Here is a 15,227-nt window from a genome sequence, read left to right on the forward strand (position 1 = left end):
ATAAAAAAAATCCTAACTACATGCACCAAAATTTGCATGTTTAAAATTGTCATCTTCTGACCCTTATAACTTTTTTATTTTTGCACATATGGGCTATATGAGGGCTCATTTTGTACGCCATGGTCTGTAGTTTTTATTAGTATCATTTTTTGTTTTGATGGGAATTTTTGATTGCTTTTTATAAAAAATGTTATGGTATATGAAGTGACCAAAAATGCACAACTTTGGACTTTGGTATTTCTTTTACATGTACGCAGTGATAGCACATATTTTTATTTTTGAGTTTATTCTTTTCAGTCTGACCAGTGCTCTCTCCTGACACCTCTGTCAGTGTCAGGAACTGTCCAGAGTAAGAGCAAATTCCCCATAGACAGAGGACAGAGGTGTCAGCAGAGAGCACTGTGGTCAGACAGAAAAAAACATCTTAACTTCCTCTGTAGTATACAGCAGCTGATAAGTACTGGAAGGATTAAGATTTTTAATAGAAGTAATTTACAAATCTTGAAAGATACAGCAATCCCCACATGTGTGACTGATCCAACGTTTAGCATAAATTGAAACAAAGCAGAACACGTCCGTTTACGGATCAATATGTTAATTTTATTAGTACAAATAAAGATAAAAAAACACTGAATAATGTAAAAAGTTACAAACACAGTAATGATAGTCCCAATAGACGAAGACTGAGAGTGGTGGCTAAGATAAGTAATACAATATAATAAAAAGTGCAAGGGAAGGCATGTTATGATGTAACCTTAATATGAGTGGCAAAGCCCACAACAGTAGTATATCTATGGTAAGAAACTATACACACTTGATAGAACAATAGCAAATAATAATGGACATTTAAAAACCACAGTGGGAAACAAAATGCCTACTTAGCCACACGCGGAACCTGACGTTTCCCTTACTGCGTCAACCGAGGTGTGGTCTAAATCCCTTCCAAGGGTGGAAGTGTTTTAGACCACGAGCCGAATAAAGCAGTAAGCGAAACGTCGGGTTCAGCGTGTCGGGTTCAGCGTCACATGTCACATGGCGGCACAATGACACAGCCTGGAGGTGGCATGAGTATGAGGAGACCATATAGTGGCTGAATGACACAGCCTGGAGTTGGCGGCATCATGAGGAGAACATATAGTGGCTAAATGACACAGCGTGGAGGTGGTGGAAGCATGATGAGACCATATAGTGGCTGAATGACGGTGTGGAGGTGGCGGCAGCATGTGGAGAACATATAGTGGCTGAATGACACAATGTGGAGTTGGCGGCAGCATGAGGAGACCATATAGTGACTGAATGAAACAGTGTGGAGGTGGTGGCAGCATGAGGAGAACATATAGTGGCTGAATGACACAGCCTGGAGGTGGTAGCAGCATGAGGAGAACACATGGTGGCAGTACAAAACAGCTTGCAGCTGGCATCAGCATGAGGAGAACATATGGTGGCAGAATGAGACAGCCTGGAGGTGGCAGCAGCAGCATCTGGAGTCCTGAAAGTGACCCGGTGACAGAGTGGTGTGGTGGGTGGCAATACCAGAATGCGGTGACGAAGGTGGGTGAAAAAATTAGAACTTGGCATCAGATGCGTGGCATCAGGCGGGTGGATCAGAATAGTAGCTGAGGCAGGTATGTAGAAGAAAACGGTCTCTTTTGTAAAAGTGTTAGTGTTCACAAGTGAGTATTGAGGATATGCATTACGTTAAACTTAACTTTTAATAGTATGCTCAGGATAAAATGTGTCCCCCAAATTTTTTTTTTATCAAACCAAAGGAAAGGTGTGCAAAAAACACCATGTGCCACCAACACCACAAAGTATTGATGTGATGCAAAGACCTCTAAAAGGTGGAAGGGAACAAAGTATGGCCCATTGTAACTGGTGGGGGTAAACACTTCCCCTGTAAGGCCCTACTCTTGCATTATTAATTCATTTCTTGGCAAGTGTTACTTGCCCTAAAAAGGGCAGCTCCACACAGGAACCTCTCCCTGTTTCCATTTACAAACACTGCCATTTCCCAGGGTTTTTAGGTGGAAAAAGGGATTGGTTCCTGTGTGGGTCCGCCCTTTTTAAGATGAGTAACACTTTCCTCGAAAAGGTGGAAGGGAACAAGGTATTGTCCATTGTAGCAGGGGGGGGGGGGGTCAAAACTTCCCCTGTAAGGCCCTACTCTCGCCCTTTTAATTCCCTTTTTGGCAAGTGTTACTCACCCTAAAAGGGCGGCCCCACACAGGAAACTCTCTCTATTTCCACCTAAAAACCCTGGGAAATGGCAGTGTTTGAAGGGGGAAATAGGGAGAGGTTCCGATGTGGAGCCGGCCTTTTTAGGGCGAGAAACACTTGCAAAGAAGGGAATTAACAATGAGAGACTAGGGCCTTGCAAGGGAAGTTTTTACCCCCACTGGTTACATTGGACAAATTCGTTGTTCCCTTCCACCTTTTAGAGTTCTTTGCATCACATCAACACTTGGTGGTGTAGGTGGCACATGGTGTTTTTTGAACACCTTTCCTTTTGTTTGATTTCCAAAAAAAATTCAGTACGTATATTTTAGACTAAGAAAAGTTACGTTTTAGCTAATGCATATCCTCAATACTAACTTGTGGTCTGATGGCGAGGAATGTCTGTAACTGGGGATCAACACCTTAACCCCTTAAGGACACATGACGTATGAGAACGTCATGCACTTTCCCGGCCCCCCGCAGCCATCTGGAGCAGAGCCGGTGCCCGAGGCCTGCTGAAATCGTTCAGCAGGCATCGCGGCATATCGCCCAGGGGGGTCATGATGACCCCCCATGTTGGCGATGGCCGCAGATCTCTGTACAAATCAGCCCAGCGATCTGCGGAGGATTCCGGGTCAATCTGGTCTCCAGTGACCCGGTGACCCGGAATTACTGGCTGATCGGGGCCGTCTCTGACGGCCCCGAACAGTCATAGCCAGCAGGGGAGAGGTGGCACTGGTACCACCTCAGGATCGCCCTGATTCGTCGGACGGTTTACCGGCCGACCAATCAGCGCACATGTTGCGGGTGTCACTCCCGAAACCCGCTCCGCCCCTCTTCCGGAGGACGTGAGCGGGTGCGGGACGTGGACCCCGGCAGCTGGGGACCCCGATCCCCGGCATCCCTGTTGTGATCGGGGGCCCCAGGAGCGGCGGCGGCGACGACGAGGGACTGACCTGCAGCGGCGGCGTGGATCAGCAGTTGGACGTGAGTGACAGCCTCCTGCTGTTGCTTAGCAACAGCTCCCAGCATGCAAAAAGGGCATGCTGGAGCTGTAGTTATTCAACAGCAGGAGGCAGACCTCCACAACTCCCAGCATTCCCTTATGGGCATGCTGGGACTTATAGTTTTGCAACAGCTGGAGGCACATTTTTACTATGGAAAAGTGTACCTTCAGCTGTTGTATAACTACAACTCCCAGCTTGCACAATCAGCTAAAGTGCATGCTGGGAGTTGTAGTGGTGCATCTGCTGGTTGCATAACTACAACTCCCAGCATGCCCGTTGGCTGTCGGTGACTGCTGAGAGTTGTAATTTTGCAACAGCTGAAGGCACACTGGTTGTGAAACACAGTTTTTTTTTACTTAACTCAGTGTTTCACGACCGGTGTGCCTCCAGCTGTTGCAAACTACAACTCCCAGCATGCACCGTACATGCTGGGAGTTGTAGTTTTGCAACAGCTGGAGGAACACTGGTTGTGAAACACTGAGTTAAGTAGCAAACCAGTGTGTCTCCAGCTGTTGCATAACTACAATCCCCAGCATTCCCAGCCAAAGTAGCATGCCTCCAGCTGTTGCAAAACTACAACTCCCAGCATGCACTGATAGACCGTACATGCTGGGAGTTGTAGTTTTGCAACAGCTGGATGTCCCTCCCCAATGTGAATGTACAGGGTACACTCACATGGGTGGAGGTTTACAGTAAGTATCCGGCTGCAAGTTTGAGGTGCAGCAAATTTTCTGCCGCAGCTCAAACTGCCAGCGAGAAACTACTGTGAACCCCTGCCCGTGTGACTGTACCCTAAAAACACTACACTACACTAACACAAAATAAAAGAAAAAGTAAAAAACACTACATATCCACACACCCCTACACAGCCCGTCTGGTACGCCATTGTTTCCAAAACGGAGCCTCCAGCTGTTGCAAAACAACTACTCCCAGTATTGCCAGACAGCCACTGACTGTCCAGGCATGCTGGGAGTTTTACAACAGCTGGAGGCACCCTGTTTCTGAATCACTGGCGTAGAATACCCCTATGTCCACCCCTATGCAAGTCCCTAATTTAGGCCTCAAATGCGCATGGCGCTCTCACTTTGGAGCCCTGTCGTATTTCAAGGCAACAGTTTAGGGTCGCATATGGGGTATCGCCGTACTCAGGAGAAATTGTGTTACAAATTTTGGGGGCTATTTTCTGCTATTACCCTTTTTTAAAAATGTAAAATTTTTGGGAAACCAAGCATTTGTCTGCCTTCTTGGCAGAATTTCGCAGTGTCTTTGAGGAACCCGCATGTGCCCAGAGCATTTCCTCAAGGACTGTACAGCTCCCCATAGCGTCCAGGAAACGCTCACACCTATGGTTTGTGGGAGAGGCTTCTCTGTGTGTGAACACTACCTCTCCGTGCTTAACTATTTCTGTACAAGTCTTCGCTTCAGCCAAGTCTTCCTTCAGTGCTACAGCATTTTTGGATTCTGGGTCAGTAGGTGACTTTATTGATGCTTCTTTGGTCCACAAGTATCATCTTCCTCTTACTCGGCTTGCCCCTTGTTCATCTCCTCCGTTAATGAACAAAATCTGGACTGTATTGTTCACTTCCGTACAGAATCTCTTGTCATGCAAATGGGAGTATTGCACAAAGAAAAGATTTAATTTTATGTTCTGCCACACTGTACTTCAGAGATTCTTCTTGGCCCTCCTTGACTGCAACGCCATTCTCCGCAACTGGATTGGAGAACTGGAGAGATTATTCGTTGGGGACAATCCTGTCAAAATCTGTGCCTCCAATCAGTTCAGTCTAAAATTGTTTCTCGTCCTTGTCACGATGCCGGCTGGCAGGTAGTGGATCCTCTGTGCCAGAGAGGGATTGGCGTGGACCGTGCTAGTGGACCGGTTCTAAGCCACTACTGGTTTTCACCAGAGCCCGCCGCAAAGCGGGATGGTCTTGCTGCGGCGGTAGTGACCAGGTCGTATCCACTAGCAACGGCTCACCTCTCTGGCTGCTGAAGATAGGCGCGGTACAAGGGAGTAGGCAAAAGCAAGGTCGGACGTAGCAGAAGGTCGGGGCAGGCAGCAAGGATCGTAGTCAGGGGCAACGGCAGAAGGTCTGGAAACACAGGCAAGGAACACACAAGGAACGCTTTCACTGGCACTAAGGCAACAAGATCCGGCGAGGGAGTGAAGGGGAAGTGAGGTGATATAGGGAAGTGCACAGGTGTAAACACTAATTGGAACCACTGCGCCAATCAGCGGCGCAGTGGCCCTTTAAATCGCAGAGACCCGGCGCGCGCGCGCCCTAGGGAGCGGGGCCGCGCGCGCCGGGACAGAACAGACGGAGAGCGAGTCAGGTAGGGGAGCCGGGGTGCGCATCGCGAGCGGGCGCTACCCGTATCGCGAATCGCATCCCGGCTGGCAGCGGAATCGCAGCGCCCCGGGTCAGAGGACGTGACCGGAGTGCTGCCGCGGGGAGAGTGAAGCGAGCGCTCCGGGGAGGAGCGGGGACCCGGAGCGCTCGGTGTAACAGTACCCCCCCCCCTTGGGTCTCCCCCTCTTCTTAGAGCCTGAGAACCTGAGGAGCAGACTTTTGTCTAGGATGTTGTCCTCAGGTTCCCAGGATCTCTCTTCAGGACCACAACCCTCCCAGTCCACTAAAAAAAAATTTTTCCCTCTGACCTTTTTGGCAGCTAAAATTTCTTTGACCGAGAAGATGTCCGAGGAGCCGGAAACAGGAGTGGGAGGAACAGACTTGGGAGAAAAACGGTTGAGGATGAGTGGTTTGAGAAGAGAGACGTGAAAGGCATTAGGGATACGAAGAGAGGGAGGAAGAAGAAGTTTATAAGAGACAGGATTAATTTGACACAAAATTTTGAAAGGACCAAGATAGCGTGGTCCCAACTTGTAGCTAGGGACACGGAAGCGGACATATTTAGCGGAGAGCCATACCTTGTCTCCAGGGGAAAAAACGGGGGGAGCTCTTCTTTTCTTATCCGCGAACTTCTTCATGCGTGATGAAGCCTGTAAGAGAGAATTTTGGGTCTCTCTCCATATGATGGAAAGGTCACGAGAAATTTCATCCACAGCGGGCAGACCAGAGGGCAATCATAAGGCCTGTGAGGAGGTAGAGTCTCAGCTTGTTTTTTGCAGAAAACATCCGCGAAGTCCATATAGGCCTTAGGGAGACCGGTTACTGGAGGAACCACAGAGTTACGGCAAGGGTTACTGGGAACCGGTTTTAGACAGTTCTTGGAACAAGAGGACCCCCAACTCTTGATCTCCCCAGTGGACCAATCCAGGGTAGGGGAATGAAGTTGAAGCCAGGGAAGTCCAAGGAGAATTTCCGAGGTGCAATTGGGGAGGACCAAAAGTTCAATCCTCTCATGATGAGATCCGATGCTCATAAGAAGGGGCTCCGTGCGGAAACGTATGGTACAGTCCAATCTTTCATTATTTACACAATTGATGTAGAGGGGTCTGGCGAGACTGGTCACCGGGATGTTGAACCTGTTGACGAGAGAGGCCAAAATAAAATTTCCTGCAGATCCAGAGTCCAAGAAGGCCACTGTAGAGAAGGAGAAGGCAGAGGCAGACATCCGCACAGGCACAGTAAGACGTGGAGAAGCTGAGTAGACATCAAGGACTGTCTCACCTTTGTGCGGAGTCAGCGTACGTCTTTCCAGGCGGGGAGGACGGATAGGACAATCTCTCAGGAAGTGTTCGGTACTAGCACAGTACAGGCAGAGGTTCTCCATACGGCGTCGTGTCCTCTCTTGAGGTGTCAGGCGAGACCGGTCGACCTGCATAGCCTCCACGGCGGGAGGCACAGGAACAGATTGCAGGGGACCAGAGGAGAGAGGAGCCGAGGAGAAGAAACGCCTCGTGCGAACAGAGTCCATATCTTGGCGGAGTTCCTGACGCCTTTCGGAAAAACGCATGTCAATGCGAGTGGCTAGGTGAATAAGTTCATGTAGATTAGCAGGAATTTCTCGTGCGGCCAGAACATCTTTAATGTTGCTGGATAGGCCTTTTTTGAAGGTCGCGCAGAGGGCCTCATTATTCCAGGACAATTCTGAAGCAAGAGTACGGAATTGTACGGCATACTCGCCAACGGAAGAATTACCCTGGACCAGGTTCAACAGGGCAGTCTCAGCAGAAGAGGCTCGGGCAGGTTCCTCAAAGACACTTCGGATTTCCGAGAAGAAGGAGTGTACAGAGGCAGTGAGGGGGTCATTGCGGTCCCAGAGCGGTGTGGCCCATGACAGGGCTTTTCCGGACAGAAGGCTGACTACGAAAGCCACCTTAGACCTTTCAGTGGGAAACAGGTCCGACATCATCTCCAGATGCAGGGAACATTGGGAAAGAAAGCCACGGCAAAACTTAGAGTCCCCATCAAATTTATCAGGCAAGGATAAGCGTATCCCAGGAGCGGCCACTCGCTGCGGAGGAGGTGCAGGAGCTGGCGGAGGAGATGACTGCTGAAGCTGTGGTAGTAACTGTTGTAGCATAACGGTCAGTTGAGACAGCTGTTGGCCTTGTTGCGCTATCTGTTGTGACTGCTGGGCGACCACCGTGGTGAGGTCAGCGACAACTGGCAGAGGAACTTCAGCGGGATCCATGGCCGGATCTACTGTCACGATGCCGGCTGGCAGGTAGTGGATCCTCTGTGCCAGAGAGGGATTGGCGTGGACCGTGCTAGTGGACCGGTTCTAAGCCACTACTGGTTTTCACCAGAGCCCGCCGCAAAGCGGGATGGTCTTGCTGCGGCGGTAGTGACCAGGTCGTATCCACTAGCAACGGCTCACCTCTCTGGCTGCTGAAGATAGGCGCGGTACAAGGGAGTAGGCAAAAGCAAGGTCGGACGTAGCAGAAGGTCGGGGCAGGCAGCAAGGATCGTAGTCAGGGGCAACGGCAGAAGGTCTGGAAACACAGGCAAGGAACACACAAGGAACGCTTTCACTGGCACTAAGGCAACAAGATCCGGCGAGGGAGTGAAGGGGAAGTGAGGTGATATAGGGAAGTGCACAGGTGTAAACACTAATTGGAACCACTGCGCCAATCAGCGGCGCAGTGGCCCTTTAAATCGCAGAGACCCGGCGCGCGCGCGCCCTAGGGAGCGGGGCCGCGCGCGCCGGGACAGAACAGACGGAGAGCGAGTCAGGTAGGGGAGCCGGGGTGCGCATCGCGAGCGGGCGCTACCCGTATCGCGAATCGCATCCCGGCTGGCAGCGGAATCGCAGCGCCCCGGGTCAGAGGACGTGACCGGAGTGCTGCCGCGGGGAGAGTGAAGCGAGCGCTCCGGGGAGGAGCGGGGACCCGGAGCGCTCGGCGTAACAGTCCTCCTCCTTTACCTGGCCTGCCACCACCTTACCAAGATTTCTCTGATGTTTTCTGCAAGAAACATTCTGAGTCTCTGCCTCCACATTGTCCTTACGACTACCCTATTGATCTTCTGCCTGGTACCACTCCTCCTCGTGGAAGGATATACCCTCTATCGGTTCCTGAGACCAAAGCCATGGCTGAGTTTATCCAGGAGAATCTCCAAAAAAGATTTATTCGTAAGACCTCTTCTCCTGCTGGAGCAGGTTTCTCCTTTTGTAGGGAAGAAGGATGGCTCACTCCGTCCATGTATTGACTACAAGGGACTTAACAAAATCATGGTCAAGAACCGTTACCTTCTACCTCTTATCTCAGAATTTTTTGACCGTTTACGTGGTGCCAAGGTCTTCTCCAAGTTGGACTTATGTGGAGCGTATAACCTCATTCGTATCCGCAAGGGAAATGAATGGAAAATGGCCTTCAATACTCGTGACGGACATTTTGAGTATCTTGTAATGCCTTTTGGTCTCTGCAATGCTCCAGCCATTTTTCAAGAGTTTGTCAATGATATCTTCCGTGATCTTCTCTACACCTGTGATGTAGTATACCTAGATGATATCCTGATCTTCTCTTCCAACTTAGAGGAGCATCGTACTCATGTTCGTCTGGTTCTTCAGCGACTGCGGAAGAATCATCTCTACGCCAAACTGGAGAAATGCCTGTTTGAAAAATCTAGTCTTCTGTTTCTTAGCTACATTGTCTCTCATCAGGGCCTGCAGATGGATCCAGAAAAATTGTCTGCATTATTGGATTGGCTTTGTCCTTCAGGCCTACATGCTATTCAACGCTTTCTGGGATTCTCAAACTATTATCGTCAATTTATCCCACATTTTTCATCCTTGGTTGATCCTATTGTGGCTCTCACTAAGAAGGCATCTAATCCTAAGTCTTGGCCTTCTCTCGTGCTTACAAGACCTTATCCGGAAAGACCCTTTGCTTTTAAGGTTGATGCCTCATCTATTGGAGTGGGTGACGTTCTCACTCAGAAAAATGCCAAGGGCAAGACTGTTACTTGTGGGTTGTTCTCCAAGACCTTCTCTCCTGCTGAGAAGAATAACTCCATTGGAGATTGTGAACTCCTCACTATCAAGCTAGCTTTGGAGGAATGGCGACATTTATTGGAAGGTTCTTCTCATCCAGTCAGCATCTACTCAGACCATAAGAATCTTCTATACCTTCAGTCTGCTTAGCATTTGAACCCCTGCCAGGCCAGGTTGCCATTGTTCTTTTCTAGGTTCAACTTCTTCATTCACTTCCGTCCAGCAGACAAGAACATTAGAGTTGATTCTCTCTCCAGGACCTCTGACGTCATTGGTTTGGACTCCACGCCTAGGCATATTGGGAGAGATTTATCATCGTTGCTTTGGTAAGCGAGTTCTGGAAGCATTTTTTTTCTTGCTTTTGGTTTTGCTTATGTGTGACACATTTATTATACTATCACAGGGGGTTGATAAATTTGGCTCACAAAAGCAAAAACCAATAAATCACTTTTGAATACCATTTTTTTTAGCCCACATAAGCAAAAACCAATAAATGACTTCAGAACAGCACTTTGTTACCCCACCTGTCACCAAAAGGGTGATATGAATATATGTAGGTGTGTGCGTGTGTGTGTTTATTACATATTTTTTACAACTTTTTCCCCCTGAATGTACTAACCCATTTTTTTTTATTTTTTTATTCTCAATTCAGATCCTTGTAGCCTGTGGACTTCTTCAGATTCTGTGGACTACGATGAACCAGGTTTTTTTGGTTTAATATTAATAAAATGTTTAACGAGGGCTTGTGGGGGAGTGTTTTTTTTTTTTAAATAGAAGTTTTTTTTATATGTGTTGTTTTTTTTTTTAATTTCCTTTACAGGCTTAGTAATGGAAGCCGTCTTATAGACAGTCTATTACTAAACCGGAGCTTAGCGTTAGGCCCAAAAACAGCGCTAACCCCCAATACCCAACGCCACAGGGGTGCCAGGAAGAGTCGGTACCAGCAGGCCCGGAGCATCAAAAATGGCGCTCCTGAGCCTAGGCGGTAAAAGGCTGGCATTATTTAGGCTGGGGAGGGACAGTAATAATGGTCCTCACCCACCCTGGTAATGTCAGGCTATTTCTGCTTGGTTGGTATCTGGCTGATACTGAATATACAGGGAACCCCTTTTTTATTATTTTTTTGGGGGGAAAAACGCATAGGGTTCCCTGTATTTTCATTCTCAGCCAGATACCAACCAAACAGCAACAGTCTGACGTTACCATTGTTACTGGCTCTCCCCAGCTTAAATGACACCAGCCTGTTACTGCCTAGGCACAGGACGATCTGGGCCTGTTGGTATCGGCTCTTCCCAGCACCCCTGTGGCGTTGGGTACCAGGCAAATAATTGGGGGTTGGCGCTAGCTGTTTTTGGGGCTAACTCTAAACCCGGCTTAGTAATGGATTCCGTCTATCAGACAGCTTCCACTACTAGGCCTGTAAAGCAAATAAAAAAAAAAAACTTTAAAAAAACTTATTCCAAGAACACTCCCCCACAAGCCTTCGTTAGCCATTTTTTTAATGTTTAAAAAAAAAAAAAACACTGGTCATCAACGTAGTCCATTTATGGCCCCCTTCCTTTGGGAAAACATCCCTAAACCAGCGTTTCCAAACAAGAGGCCTCTAGCTGTTGCTAAACTACAACCCCATCATTTGTGATTTAGCAACAGCAAGCCTCCAGTTTAGCATCAGCTGGAGTCTTGCTGACTCTAAACTAAAACTCCCATGAAGGGAGTTGTAGTTTAACAACAGCTGGAGACACCCTGCAGCTAAACTACTACTCCCGTAATGGGAGTTGTAGTTTAGCAACAGCTGGAGGCACCCCCGCCCACCCCCTAGTTCATTTCCCCCAATTCATCTCTCCTCCACCCACCCCCAAACTCATATCTCCCCCTCCAGCTCATCTCCCCCCTGCCCAGTAATCTCCCGCAACCCCTCGCTTATCTTTTTTCTGCCGCTTGTCTCTCCTCTGCCGCTTATCTTTCCTCCACAGCTTATCTTTTCCTCTGCCCCTTATGTTTCTTCTGCCGCTTATCTTTCCTTTGCTTATATTTTCTTCCGCCGCTTATGTTTCCTCCTCCGCTTATCTTTTCCTCTGCCGCCCATCTTTTCCTCTGCCGCTCAGCTTTTCCTCTGCCGCTCAGCTTTTCCTCTGCCGCTCAGCTTTTCCTCTGCTGCTCATCTCTCCTCTGTCGCTTATCTCTCCTCTGTCACTTATCTCTCCTCCGTCGCTTATCTCTCCTCCGTCGCTTATCTCTCCTCCGTCCCTTATCTCTCCTCCGCCGCTTATCTCTCCTCCGCCGCTTATCTCTCCTCCGCCGCTTATCTCTCCTCCGCCGCTTATCTCTCCTCCGCCGCTTATCTTTTCCTCTGCCGCTCATCTTTTCCTCTGCCGCTTATCTTTTTTCCGCTGCTGGTCAGCGTCCTCTTGCCGCCTGTACATCTCCCACCCCGTCGCTTGCTGTTACAGGACTATAACTCCCAGCATGTCCTTTCAATGAGGACATGCTGGGAGTTGTAGTTGTAGCGGTGAGTGGGCCGGTGGTAGATGCAGGCCGGCCGGAATATGAAACTACAGTGTAATCTCATATTTGCCGGTCTGGGCTGTGATTGACTGGTCGGTCTGAGCCAATCACAGCCCAGACCGGCAAATATGAGATTACACTGTAGTTTCATATTCCGCTGCAACTACAACTCACAGCATGTCCTCACAGAAAGGACATGCTGGGAGTTATAGTCCTGTAACAGCAAGCGGCGTGGGAGATGTACAAGCAGCAAGATGAAGCTGACCAGTGGCGGAAGAAAGATAAGCGACGGGTTGTGGGAGATTACCGGGCAGGGGGAGATGAGCTGGGGGGATCGGCAGCAAGGGGAAAGATAAGGGGGGGCGGGGGAAAGATAAATGTGGGGGGGGGGTTGCTATAAATGACCAGGCAGGGGAGAGATGAATGAGCGGGGGTGAGGGGAGAGATGAACTGGCAGGGGAGAGATGAATGAGGGGAGAGATGAATGAGTGGGGGGGAGGGGAGAGATGAATGAGCGGAGGTGATGGGAGAGATGAATGAGCGGGGGTGAGGGGAGAGATGACCAGGGGGAGATGAGGGGTGGGGGGAGTCGGCGGGAGATTACCATGGGGTGGGGGGTAAAACGGTGCCCGGGCGGCTGCACAGTGATGTCAGCCCGGGCTCCTTTGTACATATATGATTTAATATTTCCGTGGTCTCGGCTCCCAGTGGGAAATCTGAAGTTCTGCTCTCCAAAGCAAGTTTTGTAAGCCAGCTCCAGACTTGCTTACATTTGCGGTGCTTTGGAGGCTGTTGCGATTTTTTGTGCGACTTGCGCACTTGATAAATCCCTGACTACTGCAAAGTGAAAACTGAAATTTGCTTTGGTATGCTCTTTTGTTCATTTTTGCTTACAGCCAAAAGTCGCACAAAAAATTTGCTTAGGCGCACATGCGACTTTTTGTGTAACTTTTGTAAGCAAAAAAACTGCTCTAAATCCCTTGATAAATCTCCCCCATTATTCCTCCTGAGTGTTTGATTCCTGCCGCTCCTGCCGAGATTCAGCAAGTTCCGCCGGGAAAATCCTTTGTGCCCGCCAGATTGAGACGTAAGGTCCTGAAATGGGGTCATTCTTCCTTGACAGCAGGACATCCTGTAATACGCAAGACTCTACTTCTTATTTCCCGGCGCTACTAGAGGCCCCATCTTGAACGTGATGTTTCTGATTTTGTTTGTCTTTTGTTCTGTGAAACTTGTGCCCGTGACAAAACTCCTCGACAGAGACCTGCAGGACTCTTACAGCCTTTACTCATTCCAGAGACTCCCTGGTCCCATAACGCCATGGATTTTATCACTGATTTGCCACCATCTCATAATAATAACACTGTCATCTGGATTGTTATAGATCGGTTTTCCAAGATGGCTCATTTCATTCCTCTACCAGGTCTTCCTTCTGCCCCATAGCTGGCGAAGTACTTCTTGTTCCATGTCTTTTGTTTACATGGTCTTCCTCAGCATATCATTTCAGATCGGGGTGTGCAGTTTGTCTCTAAGTTCTGGCGAGCCCTTTGTAACCATCTGGACATCAATCTGGACTTCTCCTCGACCTACAACCCTCAGTCCAATGGTCAGGTGGAGAGGGATAATCAAATCCTTGAGACTTATCTTCGGCATTTTGTTTCAGCACACCAAGACAATTGGGTCGACCTTCTCCCCTGGGCTGAATTCTCATATAATCATAAGGATTCCGAGTCCACTAGGTCGTCCCCCTTTTTTGTTGTCTACGGACTCCATCTCCTTTCTCCTCTTCATCTCCCAGTCTCCTCCGGTGTGACTGTTGTTGATGAGCTGGTCCGTGACTTCTCTTTCATCTGGCAACAGACCCGACAGTAGTTATCCCAGACTTCTTCACACATGAAGGCGTAAACGGATAAAAGTAGACCTCCTCCGTTCTTTTCTCCTAGTAACATGGTGTGGCTTTCATCCAAGTACTTCCGCTTCAAGATCCCCTGTTACAAGCTTGGTCCTCGGTACCTTGGTCACTTCCAAATTCTACAAAAAATCTATCCTGTCTCCTACAAACTCTGTCTACCTGCTACGTTACGTATTCCCAATTCCTTCCACGTCTCTCTCCGCAAGCCTCTTGTCATAAACCGGTTTTCTCAGAAGAGTGTTGTCCCCACACCGGTCTCCGGCTCTTCTGACATCTTCAAGGTTAAAGAGATTCTTGCTACAAATACTGTGAGAGGTAAACAATTTTTTTTGTTAGACTGGGAGGGTTATGGTCCTGAGGAGATCTCGAGAGCCTGACTAGAATATCCTTGACCGTGACCTTCTCAGGAGTTTTATGACTTGTACAAAGAGGAGGAGACAACAGGGGGGGTACTGTTATGTGAGCACATGGTCCCGTTACCTGCTGTTGCCCACGGGGCTGGGACTTGCATCGCGGGACGCGCCCGCATGTGAGCCCCAGTCCCTCACTCAACTGGTGTTTCTCCTGCCCCCACCTCTGCCTCTCTGCTCCGGCACGCGTGTCCCCGTCATCTAGGATTCGCGTGCGCCGGAGCTTTAAGATTTAAAGGGCCAGTACACTCATTAGTGTAATTCACCTGTGGCACATTGATAAATTAATTCAAATGTAGAAAGAGAGAAGGAGCACATGCCAGGAATGTTGAATGCCGTGTTCACTTTATTGCATCAATTTGGGGTAAACGGTGAGGGGAGAATGGGAGGGTGGACGGCTACTTCGGTGGAACTACGGGCAACAGTACGTATCACACTTGTCCGCGCTTCATCAAGCCCTACGTCACTGGACTAGAGGAAGTGTTTTAACATCACCGTGGGATACATGTTAGACAATGACATACAAGTGGATAGGGACAGATAAGAATGCATAAAACAGGTGTACATACAAGAAAAAAAGTGATTAAGAAACAATACATCTTGTCTGCGAATCTGGTCAGCTGCATCACAGTAACTTCTATATGAAAACTCCAATTTTGTTATACACATTAAGGCCCAATGGCCCCGTGTCCTTTGTATGCAGAATCCATCTGGATTCCTGTTACAATAACTGTTGATGCATTTTTCAATTCTCTCAAGAACCATAAATTTCAAAGCTTT

At 48.7% G+C, this 15,227-nt stretch overlaps 1 protein-coding gene across 8 annotated transcripts in view; it reads right to left on the reverse strand.

Moving 5' to 3' along the window:
* The window catches only part of SLC24A2 (solute carrier family 24 member 2), a 548,887-nt gene that overhangs the window by 151,511 nt on the left and 382,149 nt on the right, over window positions 1–15,227 (reverse strand). The window lies entirely within an intron of this gene.

Source organism: Hyla sarda, chromosome 1 (assembly GCF_029499605.1).
Source record: "Hyla sarda isolate aHylSar1 chromosome 1, aHylSar1.hap1, whole genome shotgun sequence".
NCBI classification, from domain to species: Eukaryota; Metazoa; Chordata; class Amphibia; order Anura; family Hylidae; genus Hyla; species Hyla sarda.